General features: G+C 42.1%; 1 protein-coding gene across 1 annotated transcript in view; it reads left to right on the top strand.

Annotated features, from left to right (window-relative positions):
- The first annotated feature begins 15,709 nt into the window (after positions 1–15,709).
- Positions 15,710–22,491, top strand: part of NPY5R (neuropeptide Y receptor Y5) — a 349,909-nt gene continuing 343,127 nt past the window's right edge. The window contains exon 1 of the mRNA XM_069243805.1: positions 15,710–16,074. The gene's annotated coding sequence lies outside the window, so the exon portion shown is untranslated. The remainder of the gene's footprint in view (positions 16,075–22,491) is intronic.

Here is a 22,491-nt window from a genome sequence, read left to right as displayed (position 1 = left end):
GGTTTACCCTCCCACCCGTGTGTTTTTTTGCCCGGGTGGATAAATATGGCGCTAGGGTGTTTGAGTCATTTGTTGGATGGGAACACTTACCTTGCATCTCATTGCCGCAAGCCGGTTTCACGAGTCCTTAAAATGACATTAACTCCATATTTCTTACACTAGACGGGTCTAGCATCAAAATAAAAATATGGAGTTAGGTTTGCGCTGAATTTGCGTAAAAAAAAGACACAAATCCGACGCAGTCAGAGTATATATATGGGCCGTGGTTTATTGTTGTAATTTGTCCGGTTTAACAGGTCAATCGGGCGTGTTTGACAAACTTGAGCGTGCGTGTTAAAGTGAGGGAAAGGTTTTTTGACTGAGCTCTGGAGAGTCCTATGTGCACCAGGGCAGATCCACTGATCAGTTGAGAGTAAAATTTGCAGGTTGTATTTTGCTTGTGATTTAGGGAAACTGACAAAGAAGGAGTAGCTGGTAGAGCGAAAGGCCGTCAGTGAAAAATCTGTAAGGTTTCTGAAGTGATTGTGTTACCCTACTTGTAGTAAACAGACAAATTGGGTTTTGATTTTGCTTAGTGTACGCAATAATTTTGCATTAGTTTGCGTGAGACTGAGTTTAGGAGGACAAGCCAAAAGACTTTGTCAGCCGCTGTATGTGTGACGTTGCTGGAGCCACACTGGGATAGGTCAGTCAGTGAGAAGCGCCGTGCACGGACTGGCGGACAACCATGAAGCATCATTGGTTGAGAAGGTCGGCTAAAAGGATTTGGGGATTGAAAGTCACTTCCTGTATTGATTGAGAGTGGTGTATAATAACTGAAGATGAGATTTTTCAAAGCTTTACAGAGTGCCCTAAGGTGAGACACGTATATTCCAATGAGAATAGGAGAAATTACACTGCCAGAAGGTACACCCGCCTATATTGTATTTGAGGAGCAGGGTGTTGCACCATGTCTTTGACTGAAACAATGGTGCAAAGTGACAGAGAAATATGGGAGTTTAACGTTTCCTGCCCATGGAGCATTTAATTTGAGGCGCCTAGAGAATTTGAGGAGAGTATTGTGTGATTTGAAACCTCCTCTGAGGCCAGCACAGTTTGAAGCATTAGCAATTTGGGAACTAGTGGCTAGACAGCAATAGCAACTGAAATTCGAGAGAAGAATGATAAAGGCTGAGAAGACACTAGCCCAGGTTAGATGGGATAGTGATCAGAAATTTTGAAGAACTGAGTCTTTACAAGGAATTAAGATGTTTCCTGTACACAGGAGAATAAGAATGAAGCTAGAGAGAGCACTGGAAAGAGGGATTTGCATCCTTCTAGTGCAGAAAGCCACAGAATCTAGAAAGTCTTTGACACACGATGAAGAGTCAAATGATGATTAATTCATTTTACAGTCATTGAGAAATTGTCCCACGCCATATGCCGCACATGAGAGAAGTTCAATCACCAGTATCGATCCTACAGCCCCGTTATCAATTCAAACAACCTAAAGCCAGATAAAGGTTAGTCATAATTCTCCAGTTACTTCAGCAGTTCAAAGGCCTATGCTGCAAATGGATATTCCCAGGATTTACCCTGATGTCCCCATTATAGATACTGCAACAAACGTGATAGTGCTGACAGGACAAGTTTACCAGAAGCCAACATTGGTCCAGATAGAGTCCACCCCGAGTTTGATGCCCCTGATACAGTCACAGACAGTTCCAAGATTCACCCCAGAACAGGATCACAGACAGAAATGTTCACCTTGACAAATCAGAATACAGAATAGTGCACCCATGAGACCCAAATGTCAGATCAAGCCCAGATGCAGTGTCAGTACCATTTACCATAGTTCCAGTCATAACGTTATTCGCCCTGAATAATAAGAACAGTGACCCAAAATATCTTAACCCGAGTATAGAATGGGAGAGATACAACATGAATGCAAGAAAGAATACTCCCATGAGACCGACGTTTGACAGAACAGGTCTGTTAACTGATTTAAGTCCTTTCAGGACTCCTCCAAATAATGAGGTGAGATCATACATGGGTCCAAATCCAAGCATGGTGACACCAGAAACCCCAAATCTAACATTACAGCAAGTCCCAGGTGTGAGTCACAACAATCTTAGGTTACAAGGTTTGACAGCTCAGCAGTTAACTGAATGGTTGGAGAGGTTGGGTAGTACTCAAGGAGATCCTAACGGAAGAAGTGCCCTGAATTTGACCAGGCTTAAGCTAGAGGCAATAGACCTAATTGAGGACACCATGAGGTTAGACAGGATTGACACATTCAAGGAATAAGAGTTGTATTATTTATGCAAGCTGGTTACTGATATCAGAAATAAGCAGACTTAGCAGAGAAATATGACATAGATATTGAGAAAACGAAGCACTTGAAGAGGAGTTAAAGATTAGATTTTGATTTAAAGGATTTTGCGAACATGAGAATACCAGGAATTAAAATTTACCCCAGGGAATTAATACAGAACATTTGAACATGGGGAGCATTATATAAATGGGAAGGCAGATGGCTGAAGAAAAGAGAGCAAAAAGCAAAGTGATTCTGTAAATCTTACTGCAAATGTACAGCAGGCTGAGGACACAGTGAAAATTCTACCCATAAGAGAGATTCCAGGAGGGAATTTTGTCCATGTCCTTTGGAGCAGAAGTGACATTCTGGCATTTACAAATGATTATCCCAGGTTGGGTGATAAGCCAGTAGAATGGTACCAGCAGACAGACAGGTTTGTGAAACTCGCAAAATGCCTGTGGGAGGATTTGAACACCCTATTAGAGATAGTAGTTAATGCAGACTTATGGGTTGAATGCAAGAGGAGCGTAGATTGGCCATTGAGAGACCCTCAGAGAGAGCCAGCAACAGGCACACCATCTCCTGACATAATTAAATATACTATAAGGTGAATTTTTGAAAACAAGAATTTCACCAAAGAATATTGACAGCCCAGGAAGCGAAAGAGTCAGTGCATGCCTACTATGAGAGATTGTTTCAGGCGTTCACATATTATAGTGGTACAGAGACAATTGAGCTGAAGAACATGGTTTATTTCCTGTTCAGATTTGTTGAAGGTTTGAGACCTGGAATTAGCCAAATGATTAAGAGTGATTTGATTTGCTGGCAAGCAAAGCCAATTGAGGTATTGCAGTATGCAAAGTACTGTACTGATGAGATTGATTTGAAGCAGAGAAAATTCAAAGAAAAGGCAATGGTGATGCAGATTAAAGCGGCACAAACAGGAATGCAGGGAACTTTTCTGCAACAACAGCAGCAGGGAAACGTAGGGTTCCAGAATCAAACCAGAGGTAGAGGTCGTGGTGGAATCAGACATGTGAACCATAGTCTTGATTTGAATACTGTGGTGGTTCAGAATGAGGTGCAAGGAATGAAGAGATTATTGCCATGTCATGCTTGTGGAGGGCTCGGACATTGGAAGCAGGAGTGATGTTAGATCAAGAAGGTGTTGTTCAGCAAACAAGCAATATCAATTCTTTTCACAGTATGAGAGGACCAAGAATGAAAGGTCATAATCCAAATGTTCAAAGCAATGTGAATCAGATGCAAGGTTTTCAGCCCATGCAACAGGTGCAACAGGTGCAAATGCCACGTTTGCAGATGCCCCAGTCACAGCCAATGCAACTGCAAGTTCACATGGTACCTAGACAGCAAATTCAAATACCTCAAGTCCCAAAGGAGCAGCAGCATGTGATGCTTCCTCAGCAGGTCACAGGTCAAAAGGTTAACCAGAGTAATAACAGTGCACCAATTCACGTTACACAGTGAGAATGGAATATACAATGAGTGGGTGAGTGAGAGTTCGGGTGAAGAAGAATGTGTGTTGGCAGCTTCCCTAGTAGTAGATCAGAAAGGTGCATATGTAAAGGGAAAGGTAATGGGTCACAAAGTTTCATTTTTGGTTGACGCAGGAGCTACACGCTCTACAGTAAGAACTGCAGAAGTTCTAAACTTGCCCCTTCCAGGAAAAATGGTCAAGATTGCAGGATTTGCGAATCGGTATTTGACCAACCCAATTACAGAACCAGTTCAGGTTAAAATTATCAACTTTAAAGGATTACACAAATTTGTAGTTTGTGACTTGAGTCCAGTATCCTTACTAGGAAGGGACTTGTGTAAAACGAGATGCTCAATTACTTTCTCAAATGATGGAATACATTCAGACAAACAGTGATGATGAAGATGACTCGACCTCGGAAACAGATTGTGAGACAGTAAATGAGGAGCACCCTTTGATTAGTTTCTTTACTGTTTTCACAGTGAGAGAGCTTTCCTCTGATTTACAGGGAACAGTTAAAATGAAAGTGTAGGATCTTACATGATAAGACATTGGTCTACTGAAAGGGGTTGAGCCACTTAAAGTTCCAGTCAAGCCAAATGCGATTTTTCCCCAGATTCCTCAGTATCACATGACACAGGATACCATTGAAGGGATTGCCCCAATAATTGCAGAGTTTGTAAACCAAGGGGTTTTGACAGAAGTGTTGAGCAGTCCATGGAAAATTCCGAATTGTTCAGGATTTGAGGAAAGTAAATGATATTATAATTAAATGTTGTCCCGTAGTGCCAAATCTAGCAGTGATTTATTTTCAGATCCCATGCGATGCTGAATGGTTCACCATAATAGACCTGTCACAAGCATTCTTTTCAGTGCCCCTTCATGAGGATAGTCAATTTCTCTTCTGTTTCAAATCTGTGGATCGAGTCTACTGTTGGTGTAGAATTCCTCAAGGGTTTTCAGAGTCACCTTCTATTTTCAACCAGATCTTGAAGAGTCATTGTAAATGCCTTTCCAGTCAACAATGGTGCAACATTGATGATTTGTTAGTCACATCAAAGACGAGAGAAGCATACAAGTATGATATTATTGCCTTACTGAATCATTTAGGGAAGAATGGTCATAAAGTGTCCCCAGTGAAGTTACAGTACTGTCAGAAAGAAGTTAAATATTTGCGTCACATAATTGAGAAAGGAACTAGGAAAATATCCAGAGAAAGGGTCACAGCCATATTGCAAATGAATCTCCCAGCCACACAGAGAGATGTCAGGATTATTTTTGGGAATGGTAAGCTATTGTTGCATGTGGATTCCCAACTTTTCAGTCATTTCAAAGCCATTACAGAAGCTGACTCCCAAAGAAGTTACTAATCCCTTAGTGTTAGATCGAGCCTGTATGAAAGCATTTTTGGAGTTGAGAGAAAGTCTGTGCAAAGCCCCGGCTTTGGGAATGCCTGACTATACAAAACCCTTAATGTTGTTTTGTCATGAGCGTGATACATGTTCTTTGTCTGTCTTGACACAAGTCAATGGTGGTGTAAGCCACCCGGTAGCATATTTCTCAGCTACTTTGGACCTAGTTGCAGCAGCTTTACCAGGCTGTCTGCGCTTAGTAGCTGCAGTTGAATTGAGCCTCACTCAGAGTGAGAGCATTGTTGTGGAACATCCTTTAACGGTCATGATCCCTCACTCTATTAACGTTTTACTTCCACTAACCAAAATGCAATACCTTACAGGTACCAGGTTGACTCGCTATGAAACAATCATCCCGGGGTCCCCAATTGTGTCACTGAAAAGGTGTACAGTGCTTAACCCAACAACCTTACTCTCAAAAGATAATGTCGAAATTGACAAATTGGAAGAAGTCAAACATGATTGTCTCAAGATAACTGATCTGTGCACAAAACTGAGACCTGATCTTATAGAGATACCCAGTTGGAGGAAAATGACCAAATCATTTTTGTTGATGGTTCCTGTTTAAGAGACAACATGGGAATACAGAGAGCAGGATATGCCGTGTGCACAATTTCTGGTATACTTGAAACGTCTTGGCTTTGAGGCGTATACTCTGCACAAGTGGCAGAACTGGTATCCCTTACTAGAGCATGCCATGTTTCTGCACAACTTAAAATTACCATCTTTATGGACAGCCAATATGGATTTGGAATAGTCCATGATTTTTGGCCAGTTATAGTCACAAAGGGTTTTCTTGACCTCTTCTGGTTCACCAGTCAGAAATGGTGAAAGGATTCATGAATTCCTACAAGCTATTCAATTGCCTGAGAAGATTTCCGTAGTGAAATGCAGTGCACACCTAAATTAACACGTTTTTTTTTGTCAATGGTAAATGGATGTGCGGATCAAGTCTCAAGGTTTTGAGCATTGAACTGAATATCGTTCAATAATAAATGGGAATTGTTATCGGATGAAGACGAGATGTGCCCAAGTTATGCATTACATGTTATAGATACCTTAGAAGAATTGAAAACATTGCAGGATAATGTTGAAGTGATGAGAAAAAGACTTGGGTTAAATCGAAATGTGTTGAACGTGAAGATGATGTGTGGGTTTCAGAGGAAGGAAGGGTAGTCTTGCCTAATAGTGTGCTGACTCAAATGGCTAGATATTATCATGGTCAAGCACATGTTGGGAGGGATGCTATGATACGAATGTTCAAATAGTATTGGTTCAATGCAAGGTTTAAACAGGTTGCTGAAGTAGTTTGCCATCACTGCGTCATATGTCAGCAAATGAACGTGGGTAAAGCGACAGTGGTAATTTTGAGCCACATTAGAAGAGCAGGAGGTCAATTCAGCAGAATGCAGATGGAGTTCTTTGAGATGCCTGTATGTGGAGGATTGTGATATGTGTTGGTGATTGTTTGCATCTTTAGCCATTAGATTGAAGCTTACCCCCACACAAAGAAATGACAGCCTTACAGTAACGAAGGTACTACTTAGGGAATTGATGCCACGTTTTGGGTTTCTGGTCTCTTTAGAATCAGATAGAGGAAGTCACTTCAACAATGAAGTAATTCAATTACTATGTTCAGCTTTAAACATTGAGCACAAGTTGCATTGTAGCTACTGCCCTGAAGAATCAGGACTTGTGGAACAAATTAATGGTACTTTGAAATCAAGAATGGCGAAAATGTGTGAGTCCATGAATCTGAACTGGCCCAACGCACTGCTGTTAGTTCTGATGACAATGAGGAACACACCGGACAGGAAGACAGGACTGTCTCTGCATGAGATCCTCTTGGGCAGAGCAATAAGCCTTCCAGCAGTTCCTGCAAATGCCCTTGTGAACATAACAGATGATATGGTGTTTGACTACTGCAAAGGTCTGGCTGATGTGGTTCACTCTTTCTCTCATCAGGTGGAAGCTACCACACTGCAACCATCTTGTTGTGTAGCCATTTTAGTTATAGCTTCATACACATTATTTTAGCGAACTAGGCCTGCCGCTGTGCACTTCAACCTAGATATATTTTATTCAGCTTTGTTTATTATTTTAACAATAGCCACATTTGCGGTCCTGTTTTATTTCTCTCTATCTAGCTGTTCTTTGCCTAAGTCAGCACTGCGTTCTTAAACAAGACATTTCTTTCACTCTGTGCTTTTCTCAAGGCTGAAGTAAGATAGGTTGCCGCCAAACGTGCTAACACTTTGTTTCTAGTGTTCATAGAAATATACACACTCTTACGTAGGGATCCTTTCTTGGAACATCAGCTGTGTTATTATAAAAACACTACTTTGACCTATGTACCTTAGAGGGAGATTCCAGCCAGATGACCACGACTGTAAGCTGATTGCTGAACGCTTCACTACAGCTGCTTATGTAGACTGCAGGCCTCTTGCTCAGGTATGAGGGATTATGTCTTCCCAGGGAAACCTGGAGGGGAGAACTAGAGCTTAACATGCTGTGCTGTAACATAGACTAGCTAGGAATTATTTTAATGATTCTAGTGACAATATGGCAGCGTTATTTTTAGGCTTTTTTAAATCCTGTCATGCTTCATCATCCTAATTATTGCAGTACATGCTTTATTATCCAAGATGCAGTTGCTTCAATAAAAGCTTATTGAATTTGATTCTGCCTCTGATTGTCCTTGTATATGTGAGACTAATGTAACTGAGAGAAACGGATATGATCTGAGTGACCACGATTTCCCTGAGGAATCAATTGTGTCATGCGCTCGGCTGCCCAATCATCGTTGCTCTTGGGTGGAGATGAGGTACTTCTAGTTACTGGAGCAAAACCTGAATTAGGCCGACAGGTGTCACCTGTAGTGGGTTCAGACTCAGTCCCCCACAGTGCAAGTGATTCTGCCGCCCAAATCCAGTAGTCTCATTAGGATAATGAGAGCCTATGCGACAGTCTCAAGATCAAAGACACAACCTGAGAGCAGGTGATTGGGCTGTGATCAGGAAGCACGTGAGGAAGACATGTTTGAAGCCTCAGTGGAAGGGTTCTTACCAAGTAGTGCTGGTCACTACTACAGCTGTGAAGTGCGCTGGAGTTCCGAAGCCATACGAGGAAAGTGCCATGTACGTTGGACAATGAAGAGGAATTGTTGAGAGTACCAACAAAGTCCAGACCAACTCTAGAATTGAAGAGGGGAGAAGGAGAATTAGAGACTGTATCTGAGCAAACATCATCTGGTACAAACACTCCTGTGAGAGACGAAGGAGTAGATCTACAGGAGAGTCATAGTGAACCAACCTCAATTGAGGTAGCAGGAGAGTCTAGTCGCAGGAGGGCTCTTCCCTGAAGCAGATGGTCTTTAGAGACAAACAGAGCAAACAATAGATCCTGAGGGGGAAGGAGTCGAGGCAGATCAAAGCCAATGTGGTCTGACTCCTCCTGAACCACCTGCATGTCTATCAAGAGAAAATCCTGCAGAACAAAGAGAAATTACAAGTCTGACACTGAAAAGAGAATTAACGAAAGGTCCACTGAAGGGAGATAAGTGGCCGAAGTCACAAGCAAAGAGAAAAGAAGCAACTTCAGAGACAACAATTGAAGAAGAAGTAGACACAACAAGGAAATAAGGTTTGAGTGATGGAGAATTAAATGGAGATCGAAGATTGAAAAGAAAGAGAACTGCAAGTTGAAGGTACGCTGGACCTAAATGGGCATATGCAACGACAAGTGAATGGCAGAGTGCATTTTTGTCTTTTTGTTTTGATTGAGACATTCCAGGTCAATATTTTGGCACCTGAAGGAAATCAATGAACTGAACTGTTGAGAACTGCAAACTGAGAAAGGTGCTAGAAAGAGACTATTGAAAGCAACCGGAAACAGTTTTTGATAACCTGATTTTGACAAGCTGCTAAACCGATTTTGACAAATTACCTGTAAATGATTTCTAAAGAAGACTGAAGATTTATTTTTTATTTTTTCTGCATAGTTTTAATAGTTATAATTTTTCTCTTCTACTTTCTGATTCTTTACAGATCATGAGTAACCTTAGCCAACAGGGTAGGAAGAATAGGTGCAGTAAATATATGAGTATTGGTTTGGCGACTGTGTGCATGATATTGTGCCTGGTATTGATTGTGAGTATGACTGTTCTTGACAAGAGTGTGGCCAACCATACCTTAGCTACAGAAACAACTACTACACTCACAGAAGTAGAGAAGTTTAGGTTAGATGAGAAATATCTGCACGTAGATGGCACACAAGAAGAACTTTCTTCTAACGTTTTCTATTGCTTATTGAGTATGTTGAAATGATGGGTGCAACAGATTGTTATGTCTGTATGCAGATTTCTTCATCGGTCGAGGAAGGAGTTACTTATCATAGTTTGCCCCTTACTAACGGAATAAGTTGTTATCTGTTACTAACAAGATTCTATAACCAGGAATACATTCAGTATTTCTATTCCAAATATGATGTTAAGTTTTTGTTTGTCCCTAAAATTAGGTATCTGAGTAGAGTAGCTAAGGAAAACACCATAGAATGAGAGAGAGGATTCTTAGAACCTGCATTGACATTTGGCACAACTTACGCACATAGAAATAACCTGGCATGCTTACTTACACCTATGGAAAAGAGCTTCTTAGATCAGACAGATGACAGGAGAAAAGCATTAAAAGAGAAATTAGAAAAGGGCTTGGAGAAAAGGACATTTAGAAATGATCATGCATTCAGCAAGATAAAGACACAAGGGAGGTTATGTTTAGTTGTGCAACACGTAGGAAAGCTTTGGGTATAGAGGGCCAGATGTCTGAAAAAAAATTCCACTCGCAAACGGTGCGAATCGCAAAATTCGGCCGTTTGCGAGTGCAAAAAAGTTATCTGCAATGCATGAAAGGCATTCGCAGACCACAAAGCAGAAATCGCTAAAATAGCGATTTCTTGCGTTGCGACCTGGTTTTGCGAATCACAATTTGCGATTCGCAAAATCCACATCGCAGGGCGATGCTGCAAAAAATCGCAAATTGCGATTTTTCACAGAATGGCATTTTGCACATGCAAAATACCATGATATGAAACCAGGTGGTAACCTGGTGCAAAATTAAAAAATGCAGTTAAACTGCATTTTTAAATTGAACATGTAAAGCACACATGCCCTTTTGGCATGTGTGCACCTTACATGTCCCCCAAAACATTTTTGGGGTGCAGCAGAGGGGGCCTTAGGCCCCCAGCACCCTGGGCTTTTGCATTTCCAAAATTGCGATTTCTGGTTCAGAAATCTCAATTTTGGAAATGCTAAAAATTTGCAGCTATGGGCCAAGAGGCCCATAGCTGCGAATGGGGCCGGTATCGCAATTTGTGATTCGGTAATAGCATTTGCGATTTTTAAGAAATCGCTATTACCGAATCGCAAATGTGATACATGGCACTTTGCGAGTAGGAAATAGCGATTTTTTTAAAATCGCAATTTCCGAATCGCAAAGGCCTGTGATGATACATCTGGCCCATAGTCCTAAATTTAGAACTGATACTTTGTTTGTGGGAACGAGTGAATGCAGACTGGTGTTTTTGTTTCAGAGTAAATGGACGTTCATGTTGAATGGACAGGATCCGGCAATTCCAGTATTTTATTATATCTGTGGACCAAATGCGTATTACCATCATCCAAGCAGATGGTATGGCACATGTTACTTGGGGATAGTTTCCCCAAAGATATTTCAAATAGAGAACTTCAGTAAATTACCTAAAATGACTGAAGTACATCTTGTTAGACAAAAGCGAGAATCATATTCTGGCATAGTTGGAGACATATTTGGAGCAATAATTCCTTGAGTAGGAGTTATTTGAATTGTTTGAAAATTCAAATGTTGTCTACTATTGTGGATAAAATGCTGACAAGTTATTCAGGAGCCATGATCCTAATGGATACAGAAATTGCTGTGGTAAGATCTATGACTCTTCGGAACCGCCTTGCGTTAGACATTCTTTTAACAAAAGATAATAGGGTTTGCAAAATGCTGACTTTGATACATTGTTGCTCATATATTCCTGATAATAGTAAAGTATTAGAAGCCTAATTAACAATCAGACTATTGATAGTCCTGATTTGAAAGAGCTGAAAGAACCAGGAGTTTGGGAAAATGTTGGCAAAGGATTTGCTTCTGTGGGAAGTTGTCTTGGCAATCTAGTAAAGGGGATAATATTTAAAATAATGCAAGTGATATTGATTATTGGGATTTACATCACTGGAGCATGATGGATATGTAAATAGTATCACATGATTAAATTAAAGAAAATGAAAAATTATCAGAGGAGGGAAGAAATTAAAATGGAAAAAGTATTCAAGGAAAATTCGAAAAAAGAGAGAGAAGATGAAGGGAGGACAAATTTTTGAGGAGCTGGAAGATATAAGTGTGATGACATAATTAGTCATCAGACGAGGGATTGTGAACGCTGACATTTTACTAATAAATATTTATATTTTCTGAACTTTGAATCTGCATACAATTTGACTTAATATAGAAAAATAATGCACAACTTGGAAAATGTGCCTACTTAAGTGACTGCCAGTAATCACGAAGTGTTCTTATTAATTGCTTATTAAAATTAATTGATGTGCTCATGTTTAGATTTAGGTAGTAGTATGTTACATTAATGATTATGTTTTGTGTATTTGATTTATTAATTGTAGGCCTTAAGTTAGCGAGGTTTTGGGCCTAGTTGCACAGCCTCATGTTAAACTGTACGGTTAAGATAATGCTGTGAGTGTTTGCTTGAAGAAATTAATATGTGAATTGTTCTTTTTCACTGAGCTGACCAAACGTTAGCAAATGTTTTCCTTTCCCATGAGAACTGCTTGTTAGAAAATCACGTAATTGTTACTGATACAATATAAAGTTTAGTGTGTGAGAAAGCAATGTTCACAGGAGCTAACAATGGATGCACTGACTGAAGGACGGAGAGATATAAAATTGTTACCTGACAAGTCCTACGATTGGAACAGGAGGAGAGGAGCCAATCAACGATATGTGAAAGACAGTTTAGTTATTTCTTAGTTTTGAAGGTCTACCTTCATTGGACTAAATGTAAATGTAAGATTCTTTGACCAAAGGCAATGTGGGAAATGTCTTAGATGATTTTAACTTAGCCCGACTGCACAGAGAGGGAGAGGCGCATATTTCCTAAATCGTTTTGCTGAGAATTTCCCATTTTTGCAGTCTTACTTAATTCTCTTACTTAGAGAATTCTATCTTTAACTTTATTGCTTAAACTTCTGATGCTGAATCCTGATCTTTAGACTATGCTTTACAAATGGTTCAGATAGCCTAGAGTCCCCTGTTCTGAACCATTCCCTTTCATGGTCTGACGCTGATGCTGACTGAACAGATGTCAAAGTGATTAAGACAGTTGCTGCTTGCTGATCCACACTGAGGAGAGGTATCAGCAAATGTTATTGTTTTGATAATTTGTCTTTTATTCCTAGGTACCGACCACTATTTTGATAGAGCCATAGCTAGATGTTTTTCCAAATTTATGTTGACTAATTTGTTTTGCATGAAGTCCAAATATGCTATTCTAATCAGAAGGTTAGTGAGGGATGACCCTACATGCTAGTAGGTTTCTATTCATATATAATTGATCTTACTCAGTTGCTGAATCTGATGTATGCTATTTCTATTTCGTAGTTGCTCTTGTTATTTATTTGTACTGTGACTCTAGGGTGCGTAGTAATTCACGCTTTGGTCAAATTGAGATTCTTTAGAAGATTTGGTCAACCAATGTTGTTTTTGTATGTATACCATCTCATTTTGTGACTACGTTACAGGATATTAGAACTATTTTATAGAGGGAAATAAACTTTCGAAATTTTACAAGAAAGGTGTGGGTATTCATGGCATCCATGGTGCGTGAGTTTACTGACTCCAAAGATTATTGATACTGTTGATTGATATTGTTAATGATTTGTATTGAAATGGAATGCTATGGTGGGATTTACTCTAAGCGCAGTCAAAAGGTCCATTGAACCTCTGATGCATCCCCTGATGAATTTAAGATAAGAACCCAAATAAGGTCAGACGTGCTAACACCTGTACTACCTGATCCCAAATCTTTTATCTTAAAAAAATACAATGCACTCATTGAGAGCCCTAAAGGCTAAAGGCAGCCCTGGCAACATTGGAAATGTGTAAACTGTATACAAGAACAACCAATAGTTTTTCACCTTAGATTGCAGAATGAGAGCATTCCTAACAAAAAAGCATTGATCTTCTTCTATACCTTAACCAAAACTATCACCTTTTCTTGTCATCAGCAAGAATGGCCCAACTATGGTATCTTGATGCTAAGTCTGCTAACAAAACCTCTTGGCAGAATCTCTTGCACAAAAAATGCACCAAGACATTTTGCCTTTTGACAAATCTATAACAAGTCTATAACACACTGACAATATTATGAATGGGCAATTGTGCTCTCATGTGTTCTTAAATGAATGAACGTGGGTCTTTGATCAAATGAAATAAGAACCTAACTAGAATCATAATCCTGATGTATGTAGCCTTATATGCCATTAGGCATAATGCACTGTGTTTTTGGAACCTGGAGGGAGAGCATTATAGGAACAAAAATGAAATAGCACCTTCCTAATGGCCATATGTTGCTCCAGATATTTCATGTGGTTATGCAACTTATTCAACAAGTCATTAGCACGTACTTGGAAGCCTCATCCTCTCAATATATTCCGTTCAAATGTAGTACTTGTGTTCGTCACCTTAGCACTGATCTTACTGTTCTGCCAGGATTATTAGGGGAAGTCTGATTTTATGAAAGGCCAGGGCTAAATGAAACCCGGCCTTATGTACAGGTTTAAAGAACTTAAATTAAATTATGGGTCTTACCACTAGCAAGTGTATAGCAAGAAATAATTGCGAGGCGTCTGTTTAGGGAGATTCTCTACAGTTCTAGTGCTGAATACTGTAAGACATTTATGTCACTTTGTTTTGTTCAGAAAAACCCACCACCAACGTATTGCAATAATCAATTTTCATCCTTTTGACTGCTGTTTGTTAAGTCGGTCTCATTTAAAAGTGATTGTGCCCTTTGAAATGTCTGCCGATGGTAATTAGAGGATGACGTGGTTGCATGGGTCTGAATAGTCATTGACATCCTGGCATCATATCAAATGGATCACCTTTCAGCTGCTGATTGTGGTACTCGTGTGCTGAACTAGTGGGAGAAAGCAGGGGGAGAATTGAGCACAATTTGGAACTCTTGTGTGACAACGGCGAAGGGTTTGTTCAAGGCAGTGCTCATTACACGTGAAACATTGTTACCGGGTGTTTTTCAGTTCTTTGTGGACGTATTACTGAAAGGCGAGTGCTCTTGTTTTACACGTACGCATATGAAACGTGTTTGAATATTTCGCGTGAATATGACATTAACACGCTTGGAATAAATATGCACCATTTAGTGCACGTCTCTCCACTACATGCTAATACGCTTAGTGGGTGTATGACGTGCATAGGCTACTCTCGGTTCCCTTCTGCCTACCTATATCTCACACCTCTGCTACAGCTGCTCTGAGCCTGACCGGACTGAAGAGTCTCTAAGGCCCATATTTAGACTTTTTAATTGTATTTTGCAAGTTTGCGCCGCTTTTGCGTCAAATAGCGGGACAAATGCGGGGCTAAAAAAAGTATAAATATGGGCCTAAGGGTCGTGCCTAGCACTGAGTACACGTCCCAGTGGGACATGTGCTCAGAAGCTCTAGGCTCAAAATGTCTGGGAAAGAGCACTGTGGCGACTGCTCTTCGTTCTTTCTGGCCAGGCGCCTTATTTTTGTATATGGACTTATTGATTAGAGATGTCCGCATTCCTGGAAGAAACACACGAAGGGTAATAACATGCTGTCTCTCGGGTGCCTCTTGGTATGTTGTGTTCGGTGGGACTTCCAGTCTGAGGCATGCCTGAGGGCTTCCACAGGCCTGGTACCTGCCGGATATGACATACTCGCAGTTGCCCGGAATTCAGTTCATAATCCGAGCACAACTCGACTCCGTAGAGCTGAGTTATCTCGCATGCTGTGCACGCATAGTTGAAGGACACTAGCAATGAAAAAAGCTCTATCAACTTAGACACTGACATACTCAGAATTCCAGTGTGGCCATTACAAATCAATACGCAAGTGTTTGTCAATACGACGATAGCCAAAAAACCAAGCGCAGGCTAAGATTCGTATCGAAACAGGCCAATCTCATGAGATAAACTTAAAGGAAACAAACTGACGATCAACTGATAAATATAAAGTCAGCAGGAGCAGAGCTTGTAGTTCTTTTTTAGGAAGTAACAGACTCGTGCAACTGACACCTGCCGTTTTACTAAAAAGTATTTTGAACAGCAACCGAGATACAATAATCATAATATACGCCTTCGGCCACAAGATGGCGCTGATCCGCAAACAAAAAACGGAAACCTTCCAACTGAGAGTCGAATGGAGCGGACCTTTCGTTCTAAGCTCTTCTCCGCGCAAAGCATTTTTCCTACGGTTTCTGCTCTTAATTGCATTTCTTTCACGAAATGCTCAATAACCAACCCCCAGATGGATAATTTAAAGGTGATATGTTGCTAGGTTGCTCCGTGGGATCTAATCCCTGGCGCGGCAACGCTGCAGCCACAGGACTGAGTTCTGCCACACTCTCTCCCGAACAACCTCCACCGACATAGACGCAGAAATAGCAAGAATCGATCTTAAAGTCCTTCCCGCCTCCTGCCGCCGTATTCCTGCACTCTATTTGCCCACGCAGTGTGCTTTTGTGTCACACAGTACAGACCACAACCAGAAGTGGCTTCCACAATAACTCCAGGTATGTGCATTTTCTTTTTAATACACTTTGTTCTTCCCATGAAACATTCAGCGCATGGTGTCTGTAGACTTCCATTCTCTTCTACTTGTCCTTACAAATTACGGCCACTAAAGCTTGTTTTCTTAGTGCCTGATTAGCATACTACTACTTGCTATGCATAGAGGTAAACAGTGCGTTTCCCACGCAGTCTTGCGTGTGCAGATGCTCCCAGTCGCCGTACACTGCATTTTTGTATATAACACCTTTAGAGGGCATACTAAAAAGCGTGAATTATTTCTATTTGGCGTTTAACTGTCAATATTATCATGTGTTTTAGTCTACAAGCTACACTTGTTCAAAAAGTTAAATGGGGAATCCTGCGTAATGCACTTTTTATGAAACGTTACCAAGCTCAATGCGATTTTCTTTACACGACGATAGATATGGTAACCATACCCAAAAACTGCTCAGAGATCTGACTACCCATTCTGAAGGAGGACGAGGTCCTAGTTCATTATCTAAATGCACGACTGGAATTCACACCTGTCACTATCTGCTTGTACGACGTCTTCCAGTCGCTAGAGCGGCTCCCATTTTCATTTTTTTGGGGCGGTGGGCGAAAATGAGTGGGGAGTGGGGGGGGGGGGGGGGGGGACCGGACGGGCTGAGTTGTTGGAAGGATTACGTTAGAATTTTGTTTCGGTCAGGTTGGCTGAGTGGACGGCACGGGGACGCCCGTCTGCCACGTTCACTCCAAGAAGCACCTGCCCACAGAACATTTCAGGTTCAAAATTTCCCACTCTTCAAGCCAATCCGTCGCCCAGAAAAATGAAATAACACCGACTTAGTCTAACAAAAATGTATTTGCGGCTCTAAAGGTTTTCGCGAGAGTTGAGCCAAGCGTCCCGTTAACAATTTCTACCCATAAATACAATTACAATACAATACAATACACGCCAACCTCAGAAAGGCGAATCCTTTCGTGAGGAGCATTAAACGTTTTGGTGTATAGATCATGGTATACATTTCCCATCTGCAGTCATGTCGAAGAGCGCGCTCAGCTGACCTACTTTTTTGCATCTTCAACAATAGAGTAATGCTTTTCGGAAAAGCAAAGTTTTACACCAACCAAACAGGGCTTACACCTACTTGCAAAGCTTTCCTTCAGTCCAGTGAGATTTGTAGTTTATTTCTTCAACATGCACAACAGCCTCTCGCATGGCATCCACGTTTCTCGGTGGTTACTGCTGCTTGACTGTTTTCTCAGTTCTCACTTGAAATCCTTCGTGTAATATAAATGAGTGGACATTTGCGAAGCACAGGCAGCACTGTTCATTTATCATAGATTGCCGGGCCAAAAAAGTGAGAAATAACTCCACACTGCTAGCTGAAGATTCTACTGCGGTGCTCTGTATTTTACTGAGCAAGGCTGCCCACAGTATGGGTGTAATAAATGTAAACAGTTCTTACAGTAACGCGAGGGATTTTTTTTCCTTGATCGTGGAGTATAAAGCGTTAATTATGGAGGGCCAATATTCTAAGGCGCAGCAATGCTAAGAGAGTGAACATTAATATTTTCTAATTGTAGACTAGGCAAGTTCTTGTAAGATGTGTACACGTGTGTCTGTCACAAGGTGAATGTGCCTGTGTGAAGATCTGTTGTATGTGTTTGTGCAAATGTGTGTCGATGTGTAATGTGGGTGTGTTTGGTATGTGTTGAAGAATGTTTGTTTATGCATCCATTTGTATTTCTGGATGTGTGCGTGGGCGTGTGTTTTTGCGTGTCAGTATACGTGCCTGTAGGCCTCGTCCGGTGTATATTTGTGTATGTGTCTATCGTTTTGAGCGCACCAAGGGCCATATTGATACTTTTTGACACAAAACTGCGCTAACGCAGTTTTGCGTCAAAAAAATTTGCGCCGGCTAACGCCATTCTGAAGCACCATGCGGGCGCCGTATTTAATCAATGACGTTAGCCGGCGTTAGCCGCCGGCGCTTCCTGGTGTGCGTGGAAAAAAACGACGTACACCAGGCAGCGCCGGCGTAGGGTGATATGGGGCTTGGGCGTCAAGAAATGGGGCAAGTCAGGTTGAGGCAATTTTTTCGCCTCAACCCGATTTGCGCCATTTTTTTTCACTCCCAAGCCCCATAGAAATGACTCCTGTCTTAGCAAAGACAGGAGTCATGCCCCCTTGCCCAATGTCCATGCCCAGGGGACTTCTGTCCCCTGGGCATGGTCATTGGGCATAGTGGCATGTAGGGGGGCACAAATCAGGCCCCCCTATGCCACAAAAAAAAAAAAAAAAAAACACTTACCTGAACTTACCTTCATGTCCCTGGGATGGGTCCCTCCAGCCTTGGGTGTCCTCCTGGGGTGGGCAAGGGTGACAGGGGGTGTCCCTGGGGGCATGGGAGGGCACCTCTGGGCTCCTTCAGAGCCCACTGGTCCCTTAACGCCTGCCTTTTGCAGGCGCTAAAAAAACAGCGCAAAATCGGCCGTACGTCATTTTTTTTGACCTGCCCACTCCCGGGCGTGAATTTTGCCCGGGAGTATAAATCCAACGCACATGCCTCGGAGTCGATTTTTTAGACGGTTACGCCTACCTTGCATATAATTAACGCAAAGTAGGTGTCCACGCAAAAAAATGACGCTAACTCCATGGACTTTGGCGCTAGACGCGTCTAACGCCAAAGTATAAATATGGAGTTAGTTTTGCGTCGAAATTGCGTAAAAAAACACAACGCAATTACGGCGCAAACGGAGTATAAATATGCCCCCAAATATTCCCAAAAACTACGTAGGAATCTTGCCTGAAAAATTTACACAAACCAGGATGCATTAATCAAGGTGACCCGTGAATCGATGACAAAGCAGTAATTCATCTATGACCAAACAATGAAAGAGGCATAAATGAGGATGTGCATGATACTGACATTGAAACGTTGTTATAGCTGATATGAAACATACATTTTCAATCAATCAATCAAAAATTTTTATAGAGCGCGCTGCTCACCCGTGAGGGTCTCAAGGCGCTTGGGTGGGGGGGATTAAAGGGGTGGGGGAGGCAGGGAGGGTCACTGTTTGAACAACCATGTCTTGAGGTTCTTTCTGAGAAGCAGAAGGTCTTTGGTTTTGCGGAGGTTGGTGGGGATGGAGTTCCAGGTTTTGGGGGCGAGGTAGGAGAAGGACCTGCCTCCTGTGGTGGTGCGTTGGATGCAGGGGACTGTGGCTAGGGCGAGGTTGGCTGATCGGAGGTTGCGGGTGGGAGTGTGGAAGTTCCCTCTGGCATTGAGGTAGGTTGGGCCGGTGTTGTGGAGGAATTTGTGTGCGTGGATGAGGATCTTGAATGTGATTCTCTTGTCTATGGGGAGCCAGTGAAGGGATTTGAGGTGTGGTGAGATTCGTTTGTGGCGGGGGAGGCCAAGGACGAGGCGTGCAGCTGTGTTCTGGATTCTCTGGAGTTTGCGTTTGAGTTTAAGTGTGGTGCCGGCGTAGAGGGTGTTACCGTAGTCTAGTCTACTGCTGGTGAGTGCATGGGTGACTGTCTTCCTGGTCTCTGGAGGAATCCATTTGAAGGATTTTTTTAGGGTGCGGAGTGTGTGGAAGCAGGAGGAGGTTAGAGCATTGATTTGCTGTGTCATGGAGAGGGAGGGGTCCAGGATGATGCCTAGGTTGCAGGCGTGGTTTGCGGGGGTGGGTGCAGGGCCTAGGGCAGTGGGCCACCAGGAGTCGTCCCATATGGTTTTGTTGGGGCGGAAGATGATGATCTTGGTTTTGTTGGAGTTAAGCTTGAGGTGGTTAGTTGTCATCCAGTTGGCGGTGTCGAGGAGAGCAGCGTGTAGGTTGGTTTTGGCGGTGGTGGGGTTGCGGGTGAGGGAGAGGATGAGTAAGGTGTTATCTGCGTAGGAGAGGATAGTGATTCCGTGTGATCGGAGGATGTTGGCTAGAGGAATCATGTAAATGTTGAAGAGTGTGGGGCTGAGGGAGGACCCTTGGGGGACTCCACAGATGATCTTGGTAGCGGTGGAGTGGAAAGGTGGAAGGCGGACTCTCTGGGTCTGGTCGGTGAGGAAGGAGGTAAGCCAGTCTAAGGCTTTGTGGCGAATTCCTATGTTGTGGAGGCGTGTGCGGAGTGTGTGGTGGCAGACGAGTAACAAGGGAGGGATGAGAGAATCTTCCACGCTTCCACGCTAAACTAGGTAGTATCAAATGCTATTCTTTTGGAAATGATTGGAAATATGACCAATCCAAGATACTAGGGGGCATATTTAATATTTAATATTTCTTGCGCCTCTTAGCGCCCCCCCCAATGCCACCATGTATGCACCGTATATTTAAAATAGGGCGCGCCATGGTGGTAGTTAGGAGACTAGCGTCAGATTTTTTTGATGCTAGTCCGGGTCTTTGCAGGATTAGTGTAAAAAATTCTGACGCTAATCCTGCAAAGCACCCAGAGGCCAATTGTAAGCAATGGTTCCAGATTTATGGTGGCTAAGCGCCATTCCAACGCCACATTAGCGTAATTTGTTTTTATGCTGATGTGGCATTGGAAGAGCAAAAACGCTGCAACATATTTACAAAGTGGCGCAATGCTTGCATTGCGCCACTTTGTAACCCCTTGTGCCACATTATGCCTGTGCCAGGCATAATGTATGCAAGGAGGATTTTCCGGCACTAGGGGGGGGCCATAAAAAATGGCACAAAGGAATCTATGAGATTTCTTTGCACCATTTTTATCAACAGTTATTAATGCCTGCTAAGTGCAGGTGTTAAAAAGAGTCTCCCTTTGTGTTCAGTGGGCCTCTGGGTGCTTTGCAGGATTAGCATCAACATTTTTGACACTAGTCCTGTAAAGTGCCGGACTAGAATACAAAATAATGACGCTAATCCCCCTGACTACTGCCATGGTGAGCTGTATTTTAAATATGGCACACACATGGTGGCAGTAGGTGGGCACTAAGGGGCACAAGAAAAGTGGTACTGCACAAGGTGCAGCTCCACTTTCAATAAATCTGGGCCTGAGCAGGTTTTAAAGAGTGCTGAAATAAATGGCGCAAGGAAATCTCTTAGATTTCTTTGTGTAATTTTTTAAGCCCCCACTAACAGGGGAATGCACCCTTTGCAAACATTATGCCTTCCGAAGGCATAATGTAGTGCAAAGGGTTGCATGCATGCATTGTGCCACTTTGTAAATATGGTGTGGCGTTTTTGACCTAATGCCACATTAGCATAAAAAACACACTAATGTGGCATTGGAATAGTGCTATGGGCTCTTAAATGTGCCCCTAGGCCTTTTGGCTAACCACTGTAGAAATGGACATTATGGCCCTCATTTTAACCCTGGTGGTCTTTTGACCGCCAGGGTTAATGTGGCGGTATCGTATACCGCTGCATTATGAGATTGGCTGCAGCCAACCCGCCACTTCTCCACTAATACCGCCATGGTGGTATGAGCCACTGGGCCGGAGATATCTATCTCCAGGCGGCGGCCAACTTAGTACCGCCCATGGCATTATGAGCAAGCCTACCACCATAGTACGAAAACCCTGGCGGTATGCCCTACTGGTGACAGGCATAATGAAGCAACAACTTGGGTTATAACAGCATGAAACTGAGATTAGGACCACTTTGCTGAACCATCTGTGTTAGCAGAGTACAGCTGTACCCTAAATGTACAGTGTTATGAAAATTAGGCAGTAGATTACATTTGTAAGCAGTGAATATGTTGGAACTGGTCTGGGGTTGCTTGTGTTCTTGTGAAAAGGGGGCCAAGCTTGTTTCTGTTTTTACTGGAGCAGGGCCTTGGTTCTGTTTCTGTTAGATCAGGAGAAAAACTGATTCTCATGTGGCTGGTCCCTTTCTGCAGTAGCACAGTGAGTGTAAACTGATGGCTTCGAAAGTGACCTTAGTAATTACCAATGGCTGGCATTAATTCTTTCTATCTCTTCTTGTTTTTCTATGAGAACCTAAAAGGTATACTCTTCAAAATAATAGAATATTGCATAGTAGATACTTTTGAAAAAAGACCAGTATGCTCGTTGCACCTTTAAGATACAACTATGTGCATGCATGTTTTTGTGAACAAAAAAGGCTGCAAATCCACAACATACTACCATGATCGCAAAGTAAAACAAATGAGGCACTCAAGGGTAATTGAGTGTGTTTTACAGAGGGCTAAGGCAGCCACACAGCACACACTTGATAAATAAAAAATACATAAACCAATAAATAAAATGATATCTTATCAACTAAGTAAATACATTATAATCACTCATTGGCTCTAAGCTAAAAAAAAGTACTTCTTGTAATACAGAAGGTAGCTTGCCAAGGCCATGACTGTTGACTTAACCTTTGTTTGTTTGTTGTTTTTGCCGACTTTGTTTCACCCTATACTGAGGCCTAGTCACACACTGAATTTGGTAGTACATGCAGTAGTA

Source organism: Pleurodeles waltl, chromosome 1_2, assembly GCF_031143425.1.
Source record: "Pleurodeles waltl isolate 20211129_DDA chromosome 1_2, aPleWal1.hap1.20221129, whole genome shotgun sequence".
Classification (NCBI taxonomy): Eukaryota; Metazoa; Chordata; class Amphibia; order Caudata; family Salamandridae; genus Pleurodeles; species Pleurodeles waltl.
This window is presented reverse-complemented; position numbering and strand designations above follow the sequence as displayed.